Genomic DNA, 17955 nt, shown 5'->3' on the forward strand with positions numbered 1-17955 from the left:
CCTTTTAATGTGCGATATTAAGTCATTATCTTTCTTTTTACTCTTTTTAAGGTTTTCCAGGGAAGCCTAATAATTATCTTCTTCCTTTTTAACAGTGGTCATCCAGAGACTAACTTTTTCAATTATATTCTCTTGGTTTCTTAACATTTCTATTTCATTTTTACTAATCACTAGAATTTCCTTCAAATAAAAAACTTGAGAATCCAGAGTATCTTTTTCCTTTCTGTTGTTAGTTGTGGGAAATCGATTTTTTAGAGAATTATAGGTACTATTCCATCTAGACGACCTTCTGATTGCAATTATTAATTTGCAATTATTTTGCAAATTTGCCATTCTTTTTGTTAAAGATTTTGCAGTATGTGCAGTAAGAACTTGTTCCAGAAAATCTTTAAGTGCTTGAGGGTACGCAAAATGCAATAATCTTTTAATATCGGCTTCAAATTGTTGCAGGCTTTCGTTATGTTTTTGATATCGAACTTTTAGCTGACTGTGGAAAATCTGCTTTAGATGTTGCTGACCATATCTTATCTTTAAAACTTGAACAAGAGATGAATAACTAAGTACATCCTGGGGAAGAAATTAAAAGATGGGTGCTGCCTGTCCTCGAATCGAGACTACTAAACACTACTGCCATTTCTTCCTCAGTACAGCCATTTGCTTTAGCTGCAGGTTCTAACTGAAAGCGATAAGTTTTCCATGCTGTTTAACCCTGGAATGTGCGTGGTTTTAAAATTTTTCTAGTTCTATTTCCGTCTGGTTGAATTATCAAAGCTAATGAAACTGTTTTTTCAGATTTGACATTAGTTACTAAAAATTAGTTACTAAATAAATAAAGTGGAATTTTTGTTTATAATCGGCTATTTGTCTTTCTTAATTAGTTTTTAAATCATTTTGATGTTATACAATTTTATTTTCTAAATCGATTTTTGTATCGTTCTGTTGTTCTTCTAATTTGTCTATTCTACTAGTAATTTGACTTACGTACATCTAACTGAAAATTTTCGTGAATTTGTGCTAAACTATTTATGATTTCTACCCCTACTTTCTACATATCTCCATCTCCTCCTACTTTTTGTGTCTACGCTTTTCCTTCAGCTCTTTCTTTTCTTCTCTAAAATTCAGTGAATCTTGCATTCACATCTCATTAATCCCACCGCTTTTACCAATGTTACACTTTTTTAAAATAACTTTTTTGTTGACATACCAACAATATAACAATACTTGACAACAACTTTTACTCAATGACAACTATTCAAAAACTCAAATACACTGTTACTTAAATTGTCAACTATCTGTGTTTATATACATTTTCTGACGTTCTAGACATTACGAGACATTTCAGGAATTTTCGATGTCATCTTGAATATTCTAGAATTTTAATACTTTTTCTTTTTCGTTAAGGGACTTTTTCTATTATGGAATAAACTTTACGGAACTGTTGTAATAATATCAAGTTGGCTATTTACAATGAACTACTATATAATTGTTTTCAACTTTGGGATTAATAACCAAAGTGACAACAAATAAACTGAATGAAGTAATAACACTATCAGAAGAATAACAAGGTTTTAGGTCGGGAAGATCATGCACTGACACTATATTTATAACGAGGCAAGTGCAAGAGAAATCATTAGAATAAAACAAACCTGCATATCTATGTTTCGTGGGTCTTAAAAAGGCATTTTGTCGGGTCAAATCAAAGGATGTTATCCACTTATTGTACGCAAGAGAGATACCTTTAGGAATAATCAAAACGATCGAAAATATCTACCAAAACAACACAATAAAAGTAAAAGTAGAAGAAGAACTAACTGACCCTATTGAAGCTGGCAATGGGATAAAACAGGGACATTTCCTGAATCCTCTATTGTACAACCTGGTTATGGATGAAATAATAAAAAAAGTAAGAACCAAAAAAGGATGCAAAATGAGAGAAAAACAACTTAAAATAATCTGCTATGCAGACGACGCAATACTACTCTCTCAAAGTGAAGATGATTTACAACGTATGCTGCACCAATTCAATATAACCTCCAGAAAATTTAACATGTTAATTTCCCCAATCAAGACAAAATGTATGGTTAGCTATGGAAAGTTCGAAATAGAAGTGGAAGAATAAGTGAACAGAGCAAACAGAGCCGCAGGTTGCCTGAATTAAACAATATGGAGAAATAAAAATATCGAAAGAAATGAAAGGCAGAATTTACAAAATAGTCATCCGACCAATAATGACATACGCGGCAGAAACACGACCTGACACAGAGAGGACAAAAAGGATTTTAGAAACAGCAGAGATGAAAACACTTAAAAAATTGTAAAACACTATGGAACAGGGCTAGAAGTACAGATATACGACGTAGATGCAAGGTGGAGAACATCAAGGACTGGGTAAGAAATAGAAGAGTAGAATGGAATGATCATATAAGCCGAATCACAACAACTAGCGTCATACAGATGGCAAGAGACGGTCCATTAATAGAAAGAAGGGAGACCACGAAAACGATGAAACGACAACTTACTGGAGGCACATTGAAAAACAGACAGTCATGTCTAGATAAATAGAAGAAGAACTTTTCGATAAAATTCAAAGAGATGCTGGTATAAACCGACAAAATCGAGCTTATAAAGTGGTTATAGTGACACAGTCTTTAGTTCAGCATCTAAAAAAGTGTGTATAACTTAGTAGTGGACACCTCGATTTTTATTATCATCCTGAATTAAATAGCAAAAATACTAGCGCCATTTTAATTAACATCAAATTTTAAAACATGCACATATTTTAATAATTTAAATGGCCTCTATACTTATTTTAGACCAATTTTATTTGATTTTTCCACACAACAATAAATACGCAAATTATTATCCTAACTATTTATGTCTGTTGAATACAAATGAACCAAGATTATATATGCTTCGCTGATTACCTAACTAAAATGAAATAAAAAATGTCATAGTATGATACAAATTGGCTAATTCTCCAATAAAAATATCTTTAAAAAATTGAGTAGCTGTTAATAACACATTACGTGATCTGCGAAATATTTCATAAATTTGCAAACGAATTATTCGCATTGCTCAATGTTAATCGTTGATAGTGTTTCAAATAGTTTTGGTTATTTTTAAAAGATTTGAGTTCTCTAAAAATTTAATGACACTATTTTTTTATTTAATTAGACATATCGCAACATGTTAAAAAAAGGTATGATATTTGAATATAAGGCAGAAAAAATTTCATCTGCTAATTAAATCCAACAAAGGCCAGGAATAGTATAGTAATCATCATCATTAGAGCCGTACAATCCGGTTGAGTTTATGATCAACGTCGGTTTAAAATTCTCTTTTAGGCCAATTTATCCTCTGTCTTTCATAGTTTGCCGTGTGTTTTTACTGCAATCATAACTGTTTTACATTTCTTCCTGTCTCTAAATTTTTCTTTTCAGTTTTTGGTACTCACGTCTAGGGTATAATATAATGAAATTTAGTTGGTTGTTTCTCAATCTCTTTGAAGGTTGGCTTTTCATATGTTGAATCCATTCGAGGCGAAGTTCCTTTATATTTCTGACAATATTTACCGCTTTTACTTCATTTTTCAATTTTAGGATTTATTTCCATTCTTATTTCTCCTTCCCTTGTTACATTTGGGTCTAGCATTATTCTCATGAACATGAAGGCTGGAGTTTGATAATGCTGAAGACAAAGAAAAATCATGCAAAATAAATGCAAACTGCAAAAAATTAGGGACCAAGGCATCTATATTAATCACGATCTAACTTCAACGGAAAGAGAAATGCAGAAAGAAATAAGACAAAGGGCAAAGGAAGAAAAATGAAAAGGAATCTAGTGAGAATTGGGTTCAACAAACTAACTATAGGAAAGTAAAAAAAAACGTAATAGACACAAAAGTTAGAAGGGATCCAGAAATAGGAAGTGGGCACTATTTATCAGTAATAAAAATAAAACAAAATAAGTGAGATAACAACATTAACAAACTTCAAGAAAAGCAACAAGAATATGAAAATATTAGGTGATATAAATTGAGAAATAAAGAAATTCTGAAAATTACCAGATAACCATAAATGAAAAGCTAGAAAATACTAAAGAAAAGGTAGAGGGTCAAAACGTAGAACAACTATGGAACTACTTTAAAGATATTATAATAAATACAGTGAAAGAAGTATGTGGAACAACTAAGAGGAGCAATAAAAGAAAATAAAAGAAATAAAACAACAAATTAAAAGAAAAAAAATGTTTGGAAAATCTACTTACAAAATAAAACACCAGAAAGCTATGAAGAATATAAAAAGGCCGAACTTTTCTGGCGAAGAAAATGAAATAATAAACAGATGGAGAGAATATTTCCAAGAGTTGCCACAAAATCACTGCTATCAAGAAGAAAACAAGCTGTTAAACCAAAGAATAGACGAGGATAATGTAGATCCTATAACCATAAATGAGTTGAAAAAAGCTATCGCAGAAATGAAAAAACGGGAAGGCATCAGGGTATGACAGAATAAGTGAAACGGTAAAAAAATGGGACAAAATGCAACAATTGTTGTTGACAAAATGAGTTATTATTAAAGATATTTAATGCCAGATGAAGAGTAGAATAGATACCAATTGACTGGCAGAAGGCTCAGATAGTACCAACAGAGGCATTACCAATAAATCTAACTGCTTTGAGAAGGTTGGAGGTCTTCGAGATGTGAATGTTTCGAAGTCTCCAGTGGAAATCTTCAGGAGTACTAAGAGCTGTACTTTAAATGCATTGGTAGTATATTGGCAAAGTCGTACTGCGCATATTTAATTGGTTGTATTCTTCTTTATATAGGTTTTTTGACTTATTTCGAACTAAAAATAAGCAAGCAATATTTCCAGATGTATTTATCCTCCAAACATTTACTGAATATTCTTATATATATATTCTTTATCTTATATCTCTATATATATAAGAATGATATCTTATTTTGAACTAAGTATTAATCCAAAATTATAAAACTTTTTTGCCAGCACTTATTATTCAAAATAGGGTACAATGGATAGGGACGACTGGAGAGAAATTCTTGAGGAGGCTAGTACCCACGCAGTGTTGTAAAGCCAGAATGATGATGATATTCTTAAAAAGAATTTTTCATAAATTCATCTGTAAATTTTATATTAATTACGAAACATACACATTTGCGTTACCGCAGTCAATTTCATAGGCACATGCATCTCAACCATTGCATTCCATAGTTCCAGGTACTACGTGTGGTGTACGTTTAAAATATTCCCATTACTTTTCAACCATTTTTCGAAAAGTAAATATTTGATCAATTACCGACATTCCAGTGCTGAAGCAACACTGATAGTCGCCAATTATTGTATTAATTGAGCCAGTATATTATTAAGCCAGTATTTTATATGTAGCATTGATTAGTGAAATCGTAGCAATGGTATAACATAATATTTTTGTAACTTTTTTTTCCTGTAGTACTTTTTTAAAAAACCAGTTTTTAGTATTTTTTTCTTTGTGCATAAAAAATGCCGAGTAAAAAAATAGATTAGAAATGAATTTTCATGTTATTCGCAGGTCCACAAAATATCCATTGGATCTTACTTACCTTCTTCTTCTTCTTTGGGTGCCGTGTCAGTATTCAGACGTTGGCCGTCATCATGTTTACAATTTCCTGAAACCTTTCTCTGTCGGCTGCTGCGCGAAATAATTCTTCTACTGTGGAACCACATCATTGTCTAATATTACGCAGCCATGAAAGTTTCTTTCCATCAATCCATCTCTTTCCTTCCACTTTTCCTTGTATTATAAGGCGAAGTAGATGGTATTTAGGTCCTCTAATTATATGGTCGAAGTATTCTGTTTTTCTCCTCTTTTATGGTGTTTATGAGCAGACGTTCTGAATTGATCATTTGAAGAACATCTTCATTGGAAGTGTGCGAAACCCACGATATCTTTAGGATTCTTCTATAGCACCACAATTCGAATGCTTCTAACTTGTTTAGCATTGTGGTTTTTAACGTCCATGTCTCACAACCATACAATAGGATGGACCACACATAACATTTCAGGACCTTCTTACGAATATTCATCGACAGGTTTCTGTTGCATAAAACTGGTTTCCAGGTCATAAAAGCCTTACGTGATATTTCGATCCTGGTTATTATCTCTTCATCAGAGTCACAATTTACATTTAACCAGCTGCCAAGGTATTTGAAATGATTTACCCTTTTGATCTCCTCTCCATTAAGAGAAACCTGACCTTGATCTACAATGATCTTTCCAACTGCCATCCACTTTGTCTTTGAAATGTTGATTTTTAGGCCTCTCCGATAACTTGCTTCACTGACTAGATTTAGTAATGTTTGGAGATCTTGTAAATTTTCTGCAAGAATGGCTGTATCGTCAGCGTATCTAATATTGTTGATTTCTTTTCCACCTAGTCTTACTCCCTCTTGTCTGTCATCCAAAGCCTCCCTAAAGATTTCTTCAGAGTACAGATTAAAAAGAGTGGGTGACAAAACACAACCCTGCCGTACTCCACGTTTGATGGATATTTTTTCAGTCGAACTGTCTTCAATTTGAATAGAGGCTACTTGATTTTAATATAAGTATGTCAGCAGTCTTATATCATAGTGGTCAAGTCCTGTTGCCCGTAGGCAATCGAAAAGTGTATCGTGTTGTACTCTGTCAAAAGCCTTCTCGAAGTGGATGAAAGAAATATAAACATTCTTTCGGAATTCACAACTTTTTTTCTAATAGAGCGCGGTTTGTAAAATCGATTTGCACCTTCAATGATTATATTCCTCAGTTGTTGTTCGTTCATTACTTCTACAACATACATGACATTTTTCATTAAACTCCAGAAGCAAAAGTCAATACCAGGTTCATATCTATTAGGATATGTACCTCTGGATGGCCAATACATATTCGCATTAAGCGTTTAGAGTACTACCCGAAATGATATCCCATAACTTCGACATTGTGATATTTTATATGATTCTAATGTTTACCAGTACTTTGTTTGCTCTGGAAATTATTTTCACCATTTAATTTGTTTGTAAGGATTTCTGGCCCCATTACAGTATACTCTACCATTCCTGTCCAAACATTTACTTTAAACATCCTGTGATGAAGAAATCTTTTCTCGTGGGTGTTTTCTTGTCCTATGCATGTTGACGATTCGTAATAGCATGTCTGTTAGGTAGGTAGCTTCTTCTATAATAAACAAAACATGATTATTCATAAATATATATATACATAATAACAAATTATTAAGATCATTTTAATAGTTAATTAATAATTGAAGAATTATTTAATTTTTTCTCTAATTAAAAATTAAATTACATTGTATAAAAATTTTCCGAATTATATGTTGGCGAATTTATAATAATCCACAATAAATATAACAGTAAAGATAAAATAACGATTCAAATAAAACATGATGAAATCTTTTATAATACACACGGGTGTTTTTATTAAAATATACATGTTATGCTCGGAAAATGCATTGGTTTTTTCTCTATATATTATTGTTTCACGAACATTATGTCAAAATAACATCATTAATAATTTAAATTACTAGTTAATCTTCAAAATCTATTGTATATTCTATACAGCATAAATAAAAAGGTAAGCAAAAATATCGTGTACTAATACCTTTAGCAGTGCCCTATTGATTTATTTTCACATTTTTGTATATTATTTTAATCTTTATACAAACATAACGAACTGATAGCATTGAGACGTTGCCTAGTTTTTCTCCAAATCTCATGTAAACAATTATTTTATTTATTGGTCTGAATTCCATGACAGAACCTTGAATACTATTTCGTATAACAAAACCTATTCCAAATTCATGTTGATTGTTGAACTATCAATATAAAATACTATTGATTTGCCGTTTTTTTTTGTTTCCACTATCAATCAACCTGATTTCCTGCGAGATCTGTGATATCCATATCAATCCTTTTGTTGTTTTTGTCGCTGCTACAACCCAGTACCTGCTGAAAATATTCAAGGATGTTAATGTTCAGATCCTTTTTTTCCGTGACCGTCGTCGTATATCCGTTATATTCCGACAAATTTCGTTAGTTTTCATGACAAGAGGGCCGTTTACAAGGTAAGATTGTTTGTTCTATTCTTAATCCCCTTTTAGACGACCATTTCTTCCTTGGAGGTTGGTTACCCGGTTAATCTCCAGCAGAGTTGCTTAGGTTTACCAAGGTTCACCGTATACCCACGTGGTCAAGACCACACTGCTTGGAGATGAGGATAGGATTTCAGTAGGAGTAGCTAAAGGTGTTATTTGGAAGTAATAAGCATAATGCCTATATTTGTAATGCCTATCCGTTTCAGATATTGGCACCATCATGGCAATCTGTACTTTGCACATTGCTGCTCTGAAAGATTCTGGTTGTTGTGTTGAACCTCGTACGTATATTTTTCAGTCAAGAAGTCCTTAGTCTTCCTGATCCTCGTTTTCCTTCTACTTTTCGCTGTAAAATTAATTGCAGCAATCCATATCTTTCGCTGTTCCTCATGATGTGACCGAGGTATTCGATTTTGGCTGGTTGTAATGTGGTTGACAGCTGTTTTTCTTTTTGTATTCTTAATAAACCGTCCTTGTTAGTAACGTGGTCGGTATAAGATATTTTTAGGATTCGAAGATAAAGCCCCATTTCGAAAAACTCAATTTTCTTAAAGGTAGCGTCTGTGATTCGTATCAAGATAGGGGTATGTTTTAACTCTTTCTATTCGTTGACCGTTCAAACTGATTCGTCCAAATTACTGTTCCTTCTTAAAGATCATCATATATTATATTTTCTTAATGTTTGGTTCACCTAGATCCACCTTCAATCGGATGGAGCCTTCTTCAAGAGTCATAACCTCTCTCTTGATACAAAAGTAAGAATGCTGCGATGCTACGTCTTCTCTGTCCTTTTTTATGGTGTTGTTGAGATGTGGCTATATTGGAAAATACTTAAGATCCCGTGGACTGTCACAAATGAGGTGAACCTCAGAAGAATGAATAAGAACCGAGAGGTATTGACCACCATCAAATCCCGAAAGTTACAATTCTTCGGACATATTATGCGAAATGAATCCAGATATGCTCTCCTTCAAGCCATCCTGCAAGGAAAAATATTTGAAAAACGAGGTCTAGGAATAAGAAGAACATTTTGGTTAAAGAACCTCAGAATCTAGTTCAATACAACATCTGTGCAGCTTTTCCGCGCTGCTGCAGATAAGATAAAGATTGCCATGATGATCGCCAACATTCGTAACGGATAGGCACATCAAGAAGAAGAAGAAGGGTTTGGTGAAAGTACATACCTATGATTTACTTTTGTGGTCCTTTTCATAAACGGTCTTCATAACTGTCCGCGTATCTGATGTTATGAATACATTCTCAGTTAATTCGAATTCCGGCTTCAACATACTCTATTGCTACTTGAAATATTTCCTCAGAGTATACGTTTAACAGCAGGAGTAATAGTATACATCCCTGTCGGATCCCATGTTTGATTTTTATATTATCTGATTCTCCTGCCTCTGTACAGATAGATGATGTTTGATTCCAGTAAAGATTGTTAATAATTCTTAGATCACCGGTGTTTATTCCAATATTTATTCATATCTCCATCAGCTTGTCGTGCTTTACTGAATCGAACGCCTTATGGTAATCAATGAAGCATGCATAAGTATCGCAATTCATGTCTTATTTCATGTCTATCAAGAAATGGCACTTCTATACTAAAGGGAACCTCTCTCGTACCCACGCATTCCGAAAAGCAAACTGTACACGGCTGATTTTTTCTTCGATGGCTCGTAAATATTTTTGTTAAGCGTTGAGTACCGTCGGTGTTAAATAGTTTTATGAATTCAGCGTATGCATATGATATTCATGCAGTATGCAGATGATACAATAGTGTTTTCCAATACCATAGAAGGGCTGCAAAACTTAATGAACAAAATAACGGAAACAAGTAGAAAATATGGACTGGATATAAACACCAGAAAAACCAAGCTAATGATCATCAGCAAGGAAAACATAACTGGAGCAAATCTGTATGTGAACCAAATGAGAATTGAACGTGTCTCACAATACAACTACTTGGGAACTATAATCAATGAGTCGTGGGACAATACCCAAGAGATTATATGTCGCATCACAAAGGCAAAAAGACCATTCTTGACTATGAGTTCTGTGTTCAAGAGAAATGACCTCACCCTAGAAACAAAAATAAGGGTTCTTAAATGTTATGTGTACTCGGTGCTTCTGTACGGAGTAGAAACGTGGACATTAAAGGCGGAAACTCTATCAAAACTTCAGGCTTTTGAGCTATGGTCATACAGAAGGATCCTGAAGATATTATGGATAGACAAAGTCACCAATGAAGAAGTACTGCGGAGGATGAACACAACTGCGGATTTGGTCAACATCGTAAAGAGCCGTAAGCTGCAGTACTTGGGACATATAATGAGAAATCAAGGCAGATACGAGCTACTTCAATGCATTTTTCAAGGTGAAATTTAAGGAAAAAGGGCCCCATGACGAAGAAGAATATCCTGGCTTACTAACCTGAGAGCATGGTATAGAAAGACCTCAACACAGCTATTTCGTATAGCAACCAATAAAGTCATCATAGCCAACGTTCGGAACGTACAGACACCCTAAGAAGAAGAGCATATGCATTGTCAGATCCAGGAGCGTTACCATTTTTTAGTTGTGATATTACTTTGTCCGCTTTATCTGACGTTATTGGTAAATACTCATGTAGGTAGGATGTAATTTTTCGGACCTATTATTATTAAAAGTTCTTGTATGTATGTATTTGGTCCATATGCAAATTTCTTGTTTTTTATCTGTGACTCTTTATATTAACTCGATCTATGTAGACCTCACAGTGCGTTCCTTATCTCTGATGCAACTTTCTTTCTGATAAAACCTTGTCGAAAGGTTTATTATTATTAACAATTATTATAAATTTAAATATATAGAGCATAGGTGGTTCGTTCTAAAATCACATGTGAATAACTAAAATAATCGAAAACTCTTTTCAGATATTTCAGCTTTATTTAGAAATGACGCTCGTAATATTTACACATTAGTCCGGTTATGTAAATTTTTAGGTAAATGTATACCTATCCGAATTTTTTCCATTAGTTCCGCAACTATTAGGCCTACCTTTGGTAGAATTTCTACATTTTTAAAAGACTACAAACCATTATGTATATCTAAAAGATTTTCACCCAAAACTGTCCAAACTAGCAATTAATTAGAGCTGAGTCTGAAAATGAGAGCCAGTACGTTCTACCATTTCAAAGCATTAATTATTTCATCTTTTAACCAGTGGCGGCTGGTGTGGTAAAATTTTGGGTAGGCCAAGCCAGCAAATTACATATAGCTATGTGTAATCAGTGACGGATCCAGAGGGAGGGGTCACGGGGTCATGACCCCCCGCCCCTAACTAATTTTTTAATGATTTCTCTGTTCATTTTAACTTCTGCGTTGTATCTAATTTTTGCGATTTTAGATTTTGCATCTAGCAAATTGCGAACACAAAACGCCTTCTTCTGTACTTCCTTAAAGGACAGGAAATTACTTAAATGTTCCTTGCAACTGGAGTGTTTTTTTGAGGAGGCAGACATATTTTTTAAATCAAAGTATCCTTCACAAGTCCATACACATTTCTTATTAGAAAATAACAAACACGGTCAGCAATATAGTCTGTTTTTCGTAATACTTCCAGACAAACATTTGTAGACATCATACCAAGAGCAATTAAAAGTGCGCACCTTTTTCCCATATTTTTGTCAATACGCAATGTTAGAGTAGGCCTTTCATTCATAATATTTTTTTTTTCTATCAATTTCAGTTCTTCTAGATAATGGCGATTCCAATAGTGAAACAACAATGTCCAAACACTCACTATCAACATTACTATTACTGCAACTTGGTAAAGCGTCATAAAAACTCATTTTTATTGTATCAGTTATAAATCAATCTCACATATATAAGTTGCATACAATCAGGCGATATAGAAATCATGCAAATGGGATTTTTTTTCTTCGAATTTTACCAATTTTTTTTAAATTTATTTGGGCAACCGTGCACTTGTTTCCAATTGTGTTGTTTGTTTAAAAATATGTTACAATTATACATTATTACATATTTTTTTATCATAATTTAAAAGATAATTTATATTACAATTCGATAATTACATTACAAGTGACAACGATGGTCGACGTAGGCCCGATCGTCTGGTGCCTAAGCAGCAAGCATAAATACGACAATATAAATCGTTGTCCGGCAAGCTGCTTAACTTCAAACGCTTTTTGTACGGCGATCTTATGTGAGCTGGGTCGGCCCGTTACGATCGGGCCTATTAATGATATTTAAAATGCCTAGAGCAACCAAGAGGTAGGCGAAGACCAGGAAGGCCTAGAAGAAGTTGGAGAGAAGGAGTTGATAAAGAAATCAGAGAAAGAGAACTGGAGGACGATCTATGGAACGATAGAATGAGATGGAGATTGGAAATCGGAAGACGTCGAAGAACGTTGTAAACCGACATTATATATATATATATATATATATATATATATATATATATATATATATATATATATATATATATATATATATATATATATAAAATGCCTGAATACGATTCGATGCTTTCTGTGGTAATATAATAACATAGTTGTTTTAACAGACGTTAATATATTGAGTGATTTAGTACATTTAAAAGTTATTTACATGCATTAACATAATTTTTGAATATATATTTTTCAATTTTAAAGCTCTTAAAATTATTGGGTAGGCCCGGCCTATCCTGCCTACCCCCAAAAGCCGCCACTGCTTTTAACCTTCCAAATTGACCACCTAATTTAAAACTATGCATTGGCACGTCACTGGTTGTAAATAATATTAAAATACATAATCGATAAGACTTTTCTTAGAACATTAAACCGTATCCCAGTAGGAACCTAGATAAATAAATACAATTTATCAGAACGATAAAATTTTATTTATTTAGGTCGTCAAATTAGTAACAAAGAAATTAGTCCCTCATTAAAATTTGTTTACTGCAGTGGCTTTCGAGAAATTTGTTTTGGTTAGTAAATTAAAAGTTTTTATAAAAGTGAAGTGTATAATATTGATGGTTACGCATAAGGTATCTTAGTAATTAAAACAAGAAGTACTAATCTAACAATTTTATTGCAAAATAATCTCCACAATTTTTAGGATCAATGACATCTTGACAATACAACTTTCCTGGTAATAAACCAATTTGGTTTCTCATTTTTCAAAATGAAATAAAAGATTGCCAAAATTATATAATGTTATAATCCCTATAGTTGTCGGTAAATTTTCTATAATCTTATAATTTTAGATATCCTTACTATATTTTTGTCCTTCCGATGTACAATGTCTTACGTCATTGAGAAATAGATGAAATAGTTAGGAAATAAACCAGATATTGTTTTCCTCGTTATTCCTAAATGGTCGAATTATATATTTTTTAAATTGAAGCCGTCTATCAAAGAGAATTTCTATTAGCATTATGTTATATGAAAAACTTTTGTTTTTGTAACCAGATTATCATCGAAACTTTTTTTCGGAAGCCGTCTTTTATAAACCGGTTACAGATATCTTATCAAATTAAAATAAGAAGTGCTAATCCAACAATTTTATTGCCAAATTAATCTCCACAAATTTTTGGTCGTTAGCCAATTGAATTGTTGTACATTTTCCATTATTAATTACACGGACTTAAGATATTCTTGTTAATATTGATAAGACTTATTTTTCCTAACAAAATATGATCTTTATTTAATTAAATGAATAAGTATCTCTTCTTCTTCAGGTCCCTTCTCCTATCGGAGGTTGGAAATCATCATCGCTATTTTAATTTTACTGTCCGCGCTTCTGAATAATTTAGCCCTAATAAGCTAATGAGCTGCAACCGAACCACTGTCTCAAATTTCTTAGTCAGGATATTTTGCGTCGTCCTGGGTTTCTCTTCCCTTGTATCTTCCCTTGCATAATTAACCTAAGTAATACGTACTTCTCGCCCCTCATTTTATGACCCAGATATTGAATCTTTCTAATTTTAACAGTTTTTATGACTTCACATTCTTTCTTCATTCTTTGTAACACCTCTATATTAGTTACTTTTTCAGTCCACGATATTCTGTGGATTCTCGTGTAGCACCACATCTCAAAGGAGTTTAATTTTTTGATTTCAGACTGTTTTATTGTCCACGCTTCCATGCCGTATAGTAAAGTAAAGAAACGTAACAACGTAGCATTCTTGTGCGAATCTCTAGATTAAGGTTACGGTTGCAAAGTAAGTTCTTCAATTTTATGAACGTGTTTCTTGCCATTTCTATTCTAGATCTGATTTCTTTTGTTTGATCTCCATGTTCGGTTAGCCACGTTCCTAAATATTTATATGTTGTTACTCTTTCGATCGTTGTATTATTGATGATCAGGTTATCTACATTTTGTCGTTTTTTTGAGAATATCATTGATTTCGTTTTCTTGAGATTCATTTGCAGTCCGTATGTCACTTGCAAATATGACCGTATCGTCCGCATATCTAATATTATTAATGCTATTTATGTTGACCAAAATACCTTCCACAATATCCAATAAAGCTTCTGGAAATATCACTTCACTGTAGACGTTGAATAAGAGTGGTGAAAGTATGCACCCTTGTCGAACTCCTCTAAGTATACTTACTTCCTCTGTCAGTTCTCCTTCGACTCTTATTCTTGCTTTCTGATTTTGATACGAATTCGATATAATTTGTAAATCTCTACTACCTATGTTTTTGGTGTTAAGAATACTTAAAAGCTTTTCATGTTAAACTCTGTCAAAAGCTTTTTTAAAATCTATGAAGCAAGCATATATGTCCTGATTTATATTCAGACATTGTTGTGTCAAAACATTGACTCCGAATAATGCTTCTCTAGTTCCTAGACCCTTTCTAAAACCCATCTGTGAATCACTTATTTCTTGTTCTAATTTCATGTGGATTCTGTTATGTACGATTTTAAGGAAGGTTTTCAATGTGTAGCTCATTAATGCAATTGTCCGATAGTCATTGCAATCTTTAGCATTTGTGATTTTTTGAATCGTTACAAAATTGAGAGAAGCCATTCTTTTGTGTTTTATGGCATAAATAACTTCCTCTTTCATTATATCGGTCCCGTGATTTCTCCGTCAACTTCTAATTGTTCTACTTTTTGGTCATAAAATAGGTGTTCAATATATTCTTTCCATCTAGGTAATTTGTCTTGCGTTTCAGTTATAGTGGTACCATCTGCATTTGTTAATATCCCGATTGGTTTGTTACGATTTCCTGAAATCATTTCTTTAACCTTCTTATGGGTGTTGAAAGTGTCATACCTTACCTCAAATTCCTCAAATTCTTGACATTTAATGGTTGTCCATGTTTCCTTAGCTTGTTTGATTTTCTGTTTTATTTGTCTATTAATTTCTTGATATTTAATTTTATTTTTGTTTTTATGTATTCTTTTTTCGTCCATCTTTTCGAGAATTTCTTGTGTCATCCATTCTTGTTTGGCAGCTTTTGTAAATGTTAGTGTTTTCCGTCCCACAGTCTCTATTGTGTTCTTTATATTTTTCCAATTTGTTTCAATATCTGTAGTGTTCTTATTTTGTTGTTTTATTTCTTGGATACTCTGATTTATTTTATTTCGAGTTTCTTGGTATGTATTTGGTTCTCTTAGTTTATCAATGTATATTTGTGGTCTAGATCCTTTCATTAATGGTTTTCTCAATCTTACATTGATATTTGCTACTACTGGGTTGTGGTCCGAGTTTACATCTGCTCCAGGGTAAGTCTTCACTACTGTAATAGAGTTCTTCTACCTGTTCCTTATCAAAATGTAATCTATCTGATTTCTTATAATTCTATCTTTGTTGTCTCCAGGAGCTTTCCACCTGTAGAGCCGGCGGTTTGGTAATTCAAACATTGTATTCATAACTACCAGTTCTTCTGTTTGGCACATCTGAATGAGTCTTTCACCACGCTCATATGTACCTCACACAACTCTTTCAGTGGAACGTTATCCTAAATCATCTTCAACATCTATGAATTAAAGGTGAATATATTTATTTGATATTATGGTGTATATTTACTATCTACTAGATAAACATGTTTGATTGTTTGTTTATATAATTTTCTAGAAACCATTTTAATAAATATTTGAACATTGTTAATTATGGATTCTATTGGTATTATGATGTTTAGGTCTTTCGTAATTTTAATCTCTAATAAATAAATATATCCAGTCCTATAATATTTGTGATTATGTGTACCAATATTATCGTTAATTTATTTTTCTTTTCTTTATGCCAATTTTTTCTTTTATTTTTAAGATTTTTTCATCCTCCTATTGTTTTTGTCATTCTTGGAACATATTGCGGCTAAACGCAGGATAATTAGATTTTACTTTTACGTAAGCAATTGATCCTTTGCATTTTACGGTAGACCACGGTGAAGTATATAAATATAGTTTTTTGCATAAATCGCTTCCAAGTATTACTAGAGATTATAATTTCTAAAATGGGTAATCCAATCTAAAATGGGCAAACTAATTTTTTCTTGCAATAATTTTGTAATCCCACTAAAACTTTCAAATTCATTTTGAAAATTTAACATTCGTCAATTAGGAGAGCCTAAGGACATTCGTTAATAATTTTTGAGCTAATAAACAATTAGAATACATTTTTAAATTGTTTACCATTTTTTTTAAAGTACGGATTGAAAACACTTTAATCAGGATACAATTTTATCTGGACCAGAAGTTTTTCCATGTTTAAGTATGGACCACAAGTTTAATTTTATATTTTCGATATCTACACTTATTTCTCCTTGGTCGTTTTTGATTTTTTTTTATTGAATTCTTCTTGAATTTTCCTGTTTGTTATTTACTTGAGCTTCTTGAAAACACCAAATAATTGATATTTCCATGTCTCTGCATTTATCGTTGACTTCCTGTTCTTTTCCTTCTCTGATTTTTGTAATATCAAATATTTCTTGATTTGTTGGTATTTGTTCTTGCTAGTTCTGATCGTTTGTGTCTCTTTTTTATTCTGGCTATGTTTGTAGATGCTAACATCTCCTTTTAACACCTTTTTAAAATATCTGATCCACTTTTTCAGTTTATTATCTATTTCTCTTACCAATTGTCCCTCTTCTTCTTGATAATATTTTAGGTATATGAATTTTATATTGATTTTTTTTTATTTTTAACCTCGTGATAAACATTTCTACGACGTTTACTTTTTTTTTTTAATAATGACCAATTTTAGTTTTAAAAATAATCTTTTCTGTTGTGTATAAATCTTTTTATCTTTTTTCTCTTCTTCTTCAAGTGCCATCTCCGCGGCGGAGGTCGGCAATCATCATAGCTATTCGGACTTTTGAGACGGCTGCTCTGAAAAGTTCATTTGATGTACATCCATACCACTCTCTCAAGTTGCGCAGCCATGACATTCTACGCCTCCCTATGCTTCTCTTTCCTTGGATCTTTCCCTGCATAATCAAATTTTCTTGTTTTAATTGTATTTAAAATTTCTATTTCTTTATTCATCCTTCTCAGAACCTCTTTGTTTGTGACGTGTTCTGTCCATGATATTTTCAGAATTCTTCTGTACACCCACAGCTCAAATGATTCCAGTTTTTTCATTGATGTAGCATTCAAGGTCTAAGATTCCATTCCATAAAATAAGGTCGAAAAAACATAGCACCTCGCCAACCTAACTCTTAGTTCCAGTTTTAAATCCCTGGTACATAGAACTCTTCTCATTTTGTTGAAATTTGCTCTAGCCTTTTGTTTAAAATATATAATGTGTTTATACACGGTTCACAATTTGTCGATAGCTCACTACAAGTTTAACCCTAATTAGAGAGCTGAAATAC

At 32.7% G+C, this 17955-nt stretch overlaps 1 protein-coding gene across 6 annotated transcripts in view; it reads left to right on the forward strand.

The window, feature by feature from the left end:
• The window catches only part of ZnT77C (Zinc transporter 77C), a 102537-nt gene that overhangs the window by 13380 nt on the left and 71202 nt on the right, over positions 1-17955 (forward strand). The window contains exon 1 of one of the 6 annotated variants that reach the window (XM_072520414.1): positions 7506-7624. The exons of 2 other annotated variants lie outside the window; for them this stretch is intronic. The gene's annotated coding sequence lies outside the window, so the exon portion shown is untranslated. Of the gene's footprint in view, positions 1-7505; positions 7625-12977; positions 13174-16027; positions 16133-17955 lie in introns of those variants that run through there. 3 more of the 6 variants (XM_072520412.1, XM_072520413.1, XM_072520416.1) reach the window with 3 other exon arrangements.

The sequence above is a fragment of the Diabrotica undecimpunctata genome, chromosome 1, assembly GCF_040954645.1.
Source record: "Diabrotica undecimpunctata isolate CICGRU chromosome 1, icDiaUnde3, whole genome shotgun sequence".
In the NCBI taxonomy this organism is placed as follows: domain Eukaryota; kingdom Metazoa; phylum Arthropoda; class Insecta; order Coleoptera; family Chrysomelidae; genus Diabrotica; species Diabrotica undecimpunctata.